The sequence below is a fragment of the Pinus tabuliformis genome, chromosome Q (assembly GCF_031772625.1).
Source record: "Pinus tabuliformis cultivar Carrire ecotype Pingquan chromosome Q, CPIR1, whole genome shotgun sequence".
Lineage (NCBI taxonomy): Eukaryota > Viridiplantae > Streptophyta > Pinopsida > Pinales > Pinaceae > Pinus > Pinus tabuliformis.
In genome coordinates, this window is record NC_142296.1 from 931,922,621 (window position 1) to 931,930,049 (window position 7,429).

Genomic DNA, 7,429 nt, shown 5'->3' on the forward strand with positions numbered 1-7,429 from the left:
CTGTCACCTTGGAGTTTGTACGAACCTCAGGTTGATAAACAGAGTTGAGGAGCCCTTGGGAGTTGCAACACTTTTAGTGCAATACCAGGGCTCATCAATCCCATTGTCAACAATGCAACTATGAATAGTGACATTTTGAATGGTAACTAGAATTTGGAAGGTGACTTTAGATGGTAGTGATGGTTTTGAGTTGGACAAGTCAAAGGTGATCAACCATGAATATGAAGGATCAACTTCACCTAGCACAAAAAATATATCTTTCTGTTGAGTTGCACATGTTTGCAGGACTTCCAGTCCCGAGATGGCTAATGGAGATTTCATAGGTCATCAATGATACTATAGTTATAAGCTTCCTTTGAATTATGGGAAGTATGAGATAATGGTACCCTAACTATTTTTGGAATGGGTTCGATAGAAGGAATTTGTATAGTCAAAGTTGGCATAGTGGTATTTTTGAAGGATTAGGTTCCAAAGGGCTTCCATTACTATAGGTTTGGAGTAGGACATATGTACCTTGCACATAGATGTATCAATTTGTGGTATTGTTAGAACTACCCCCTACTCAGTTTTGATATTGGGGAGGGCCAACCTCATCCTGAGTAGTTATTTCTCCTTAGTCGGGGAATGTATTTTACATTACTGCAGGTTGTTGACTTGCTCCCCTCTACCCCCTAGCCTCTCTCATGCATTTCAATTCTGGAAGTTGAGGGAAATGATGAGTGCATTGCCCATACTCTTCAAAAATATCACAATTATGGTTAGTACAAAGGCCAAAACTCTTTTTTTTCTTTTGGGGGTTATTTTCACCCTAATTCTAGTTTTGGGTTTCAATTAGGGGGATTTCTCCAAGTTGGTGCCCATGGTTGTTGCTTGTTTCCCCTATCCTTGGTCTCCTTTCAATTTATTCTTCCCTTTATTTTTGTTAGCATTTGGTGGGTTTGCAATGTTGAGTTTCTCAAATGAATATTGTTGTTGAGGGATTTAAGGCTTCACAAAATTAACCCTCACTCTATACTAAGGTGGAGGGTTATTGTATTGTGGTGATAGGAAAGGAAAATAAGGATTTCCTTGAATTGGCTGTGTGTAGTTGGATTGGGAGGTTGAAACCATCTCCAAGGTGCATGATGGGTACTTATGACCTTGCATGGGAGGGTTCTAAGAATGTACATGTTGGTTGGCGTAGTATCCAATGTTTTATGGTGTTGGTGTTGTGGGTGGCACACCAAATTAATGGAAATGAAATTGTGTACCATACATATTTCTGATATATTGAAAGATATTCTATGGTTGATTCTGGGTGATGTTCCAAATCAAACCGTCCACAAAATTTGATGCTCCAGATTTATCTTGTACAAATTACTATAAGCAAGGAGCATATGGAATTATAGAGTAAAGGTACCCTAATTGTGTAGATGAACTCAAACTATTGAGATTTAGTGATGGCCTCTTCTTCTTATTGTGACATAGTTGTGGCTACATCTTTTGCAGTTGCAGGCAAAAGAGATTTCAAGAACAAACCAAGATGAGAGGATTCTATTACATCCACTTTACATAAGTTATGGGGTTTCCACCATTCATGAACATGTTTTGAAATGTGGGTTGATCTTGTTTGTCGAAATTTGGTTAAAAATTCCAACCCCGTGTCATGGAAAACTTGGAGCTAGAAAAATGTGAGGAATGATCTAGCTAAGGACTCAAAGGAGTTGAAAATGTAACTAGTTTCGGCCTTGATAATTGTTTTTGTACTAATTTCAATACGTATCATATGTAACAAGAAAGATAGGAAAAGAAAAAGTTATTATGATGAAAGCATGGGCTTCATGCTCTTTATTGATGGTATTCTAGTTAAAATCATGTTCTTCGTGCTTCTATGGCTTGTTAGGTCTTATGATTTATTATCACGAGTCAAAGGAGTTAACATCATGTTTATAAGACCCTTATGGGAAAAGAGTGATTGTAAAATGAATTATTTTTGAGTCTAGAAAGTCCTAGAAACTCCAAAAGTAGAAGTTGACCCTAACAATTACAAGTTAGCCTAAAGGAGGGAATTCGACCCCTTGAGAAGGATATGTAAAGAAGCAATTTGATCTCATTTAAGACTGATCTAGGTGGATATTGGTGGCCACCCGCCTATTCCACCTGGACCTCCAATTGGTTTCATCAGTTTCCTTGATTATAGCACAATTTACTATTTTTAGCAATTTTTTGGGTCCTAAACTTCCAGAGTTGTTTTGACCCCCTAAACGACATTTTTTTGGGGTTCGCAACAAGCCCATAATCATAAGGAAGAACCTATTACAAATATTGTAGTACTTGGAGAGATATCTCTAACAAGGTATTGTACGTTCCAAATGGAGATCATATGACCAAGTTACGACCTTGAGAAGTTGGTTGTCCAACTAACCCCAATGGGGCCCACCAACTCTAGGTGTTCCATATCCTAGGGTTAAGGTTTTGGTTTTTTATGGTTTCCCTTTGTTGTTCAATAATAAAAAGGACCTTGAGCCTTATTGTAGCACAGTTTAAAGGCTTGTAGCCACCCCATCTCTTCTCATAGATAAGCTACCATCGCCTAAGCTAGTTTATTTCCATTATGTATGTAAGCATCTTTCAGTTCTTTGATATTAATGAAATGAAGATTTATTTCTTCTACGCATTTGTGTTTATGTTTATATCTATATTTTGTTGCATTCCTGCACAAGTCTAGATCAATGGTATTAGAGTGGTCTGCTATTTCTTTGTATTTCTGTGCATGCCCCCAATGAGGTTGCGGTATAAGGAGTTAGGGATTGAACTGGTTGAATCTTTGCAAGACTGGACTCGCCGAACCCGACGAGATCCCATGGAAGAAGAAAAGAAAGGAAAGGGAGCAGGAGATCCTTTCAAACTATTACTTGAAGAAGCCCTCGAGCGACAAAGGAACACGATGGAAAAATTTGCTCAGATCCTTTGGCGGATGCCCACAGGTGGCGCATCTTCATCCGAAAACCACACTGGATGTGCCACTCCATTTAATGGACAAATCAACTTTGACATTACCATATTTGAAAGCCAAATAGATGTAGATGCCATAGATAAATAGTTAAATATGATGGAAGGATAATTTCCAGTTCATTAATTTTCAAATAGGGAAAATATTACTTTTTCACTCCTCAAAGCCATCGCCCATGTCAAGGACTGGTGGGAAACCTACTGTGAGTAGAGAGACGAGACGAAACCCTCACTGTTTTGAACCACACCCACTTGGAATTATTTCTGAGATGCCATCAAGGAACAATATTACCCTGTCAGGAGGTATGATGACAAGTACATACAATGGACTACGCTGCGACAAGAAAGGGATAGGGATGTGCATGATATTATGAATCTCTTCCATACCCTATGCACAAATTTGGGTTTCAAAGATTTTGAGAAACATATATTTCTCAATTACTGCGACTGTTTGCACAAACACATTTAGGAGGAAATAAAGTTCTTGGACATCTCCTCACTTGGTTCAACATACTGATATGTTTCCAAGATTGAGTAAAAGTTCAAGTAGAAGAAGCGAGAATTTTGGATTTGTTAATCCAAAGAAGAGAAAAGGCTCCCCCAAGCTATAGAGCAAAGGGAAAATCTAGGCCACGACCCCCCAGGATAACTCCTTGAAGTTGCAAGCCAAGAATAACAGGAAGGCAAAGAAGGAAACCGACAAGTGGTGTGAGTTCCATAAAACTCCCACTCATAACAAGAATGAAAATCGCACAAAGCAAGCACTGGTGGTTGAGCTAAAATACTCAGAGACGGATGCATGCTATGATATCGAGCCAGAACCTAAAAAGGGAACCAACAAGGGAAATCATATAATTGACGCAGAAACCACTACGATGGTAGCCACCGTCAAGCTCCAAAAGGCATAACTTGAGGATCTAGAGGAGGGGGGGCACCTCTTCGACTTGCAGATGTGGGTAAAGGTTTCGCCTGTGCAGTTCATCATTGACATTGAAAGCTAGAAGAACTTGATCTCAAATGAGGTTGTTAATACATTAAAGATGCCAACAATGCCACACCCACAATAATGCACCATTGAGTGGCTCCACCAAGGGCGAGATCTATGTCTCAGCTAGCCATGCCACCTGCCTTACAAAATCAAGCCCTTTGTAGATGAGGTATTGTGTGATTTTTCCCCTCTAAGTATGTGATGTTTTATTAGGTCAAACATACATATGGAAGTGTCATGTTGTATATGAATTCATACCTCATTATGTTATTATTACTTTGGGTCAGAAATTATATATGATATGAGAGGTAGCATTGCCTAATGCATTTTTTTTTTATCTTTGCTAAACAATGCAGTAATATCATTTCCCTTACTGGGAAATTTTTCTTCCTTATCATTTCCCATTAGAGCAAGAGGAATATTGTCACCACATCCACAACCTCTAGACAGGGCTCCTTAACACGACAACACCAGATGGATAAGGTTGTGGAGGATTACAGGAACATATTCACTTCACCCACATGGGTAACCCTACGCTGTCAAGTTAAAAACTCCATCGATCTAGCCCTTGGTGCATTGCTACCTAATGGAACGATCTATTGATGCTTTTTTCTATAGAACTATGAAATCAAGAAGCGGATTCAGGAGATATTGAAGAATGGGCACATCAGGCCAAGTTCATCACCATGTGGGAACCTAATTGTGTTGGTACAGAAGAAGGATGAAATGTCAAGGCTCTGTATTGACTATCAGGCATGGAATAATATAACACTCTATAATAGGTCTCCTATCCCATAAATTGATGACCTTTTGGACTAGCTCAGGGGGACCAAATATTTTAGCAATATTGACTTGAATTTCGATTATCACCAGCTACTAATCAAACCTTCTGATGTGTGGAAGAATATCTTCAAATCAAATGAGGGCCTTTTTGAATGGATGGTCATGCCTTTCGGGTTGATAAATTCCCCTGCAGCTTCATGAGGTTGATGGAAGACATATTCCAGATCTTCACCAACTCATTCATGGTAGTGTATTTAGATGACATCTTGATCTTCAACTAGAGTTGGGAAGAGAACCTACACCATATTTGACAGGTCCTCCAAACCCTGCGACAACACAAATTGTGTGATAATTTGGAGAAATGCACTTTTGGCATGATCTAGGTTCAATATTTGGGTTAGATTATTGATGAGCGGGGTGTGCATGTGGACCCAACCAAGATACAATTTATTCAAGATTGGCCATCCCCAACCACTCTAATAGAGCTCCACAACTTTCCGGGCCTTGCCAATTTCTATATTAGGTTTGTGTTCGGATTCTCTCATATCACTTGGCCTTTGAGTCAAGTCACCAAGGGTGGAGTGAAGGCATAGTTATTTTGGTCCAAATCCCAACAAAAGGAATTTTTTGACTTGAAGCATCACCTCTGCTCTTCACTAGTTCTCACATTACCAAACTACAACAACCATTTAAAATTGAGACTGACACCTCTAACTATTCTATTAGTGTAGTTCTTACCCAACAAGAGAATTTGGTGGAATATCACAGTCAGACGCTTTTAGATACAATACAAAAGTATCCCACTTATTAAAAAGAGATGTATTTCATTATGCAGGCTCATCGACAATGGAAGAATTACATTCTGGGAAAGGAAATGGTCATCCACACAAACCATTGACTCTTGCAGTTCATACATACATAGGGAAAGTTGTAGAATGATCACCATCAGAAATGGTACACATATTTGAAATAGTTCCATTTAAACATTAAGTACAAGAAATGTAGCACCAATAATCTTGCAGACTTTCGCATTTGACTGCTGGTTATGGCGTTGACCACTGTGCTCGACTCTTGTGGACACAAGACTTTGGGAACACTGCATCTTAACAAGAGTGATCTAGAATTTTGCACCACATACCAGATGATCCTAGAAGGCTAACAAGTTTTAGACTTTCACCTTTAGGGTGCACTATTATGCCACTTGGGACACCTTTGTGTCCTTCAAGTGAGCGTGCCAAGATGATTTTGGAGACGCACTATAGTTGTGTTGCTGGGCATTTTATGGTAGAAAAAATAATGGTGGTGTTGCAAAAGTATTTTTATTGGCCAAAACTTTGACATGATGTTGGGAAGTACATCAAATCCTACACTACCTACACCATTTTCAAACCTACAATCAAGAAGCAAGGCCTGTATACGCCTTTGCATACTCCTAGCCAGCTTAGGGAATCCATCTCCATAGATTACATGTTAGGAATTCCTTCGATCAAGCATGTCAATGGCTATATTTTTGTGGTCATCGACATATTCTATAAGATGGCCATTCTGGCGGCCTACAAGATGAGTATCACAACATAAGCCACTGCCAAAATATCCTTTGAATGAGTGTGGGTACACTTGGGGATCCCACAATCCATTATCTCATATTGGGACAAAAGGTTCCTAAGTACATTCTAGTCAAGTTTTTGGTCATTGTTGGATACCAAGGTCACTAAGTCCATGACCTTCTACACCCAAAATGATGGCCAAACAAAGGTCATCAATAGGATGATTGTGCAATCCTGTGCCTGTACAACTCAAAGCATCCACGCACATGGTATGAAATCCTCCCCTATTTCCAACACAAATACAACAAAGCTCTCCTTTGGTCAACTAGCCACAAACCATTTTAGGTGGAGTTGGGATTCCAACCACTATATCCCATTGATGTTGCCATACCCCTTATAGCTACTAAGACAAATTCAGCTCATGTCTAGCCTAAAGCTGATAGAGATACCAACTTCATTGAATGCATTCAACACATTTGCTAGTAGGTCTATGACATATTGGATAGAGCAAATGCTAAGTAAAAACAACGTTATGATCAACATCATGTGCCACACAAGTTCCAGGTGGGTGACAAAGTTTGGTTACATTTGCAAAAGGAGCACCTTTCTGGGGCCCACTGCAAGCTTCGCCTGCTCTAATATGGGCCTTACACAATAACTAAGGCTATAGCAGACAATGCTTTCAAGCTCAGCATTCCATCATTCCTTGGCCTACACCTAGCATTCAATGTGGACTGACTGTGGCCATACTTTCCCCCATTGCTAGACACATCAAATGGTGTTGAGCAACTGACACCAATAGACCTCAACCCGAGTTGTATCAAACATGCCATGACTGATAGGATCATTGGCACACATATCAATAACACTCATCGGCATAGGATCTAGCTAAATCAAGTTGTCAAAGAAAGCCAACTCCTTCACCAAGGCAAGTGGCTCACTAGGGACTAGGTTAAATAGAAATTTCCTTACCTCATGTAGGATTTACATGCAATGGGGAAAATTACTTCGTAAGGGGTGGGCAACTAATCCAAGTGAACATTGGTGGACCTCTAGTTGGTTTCACCATTTTCCTTGATTATAGCACAATTTACTATATTTAGAAAATTTTTAGGTCCTG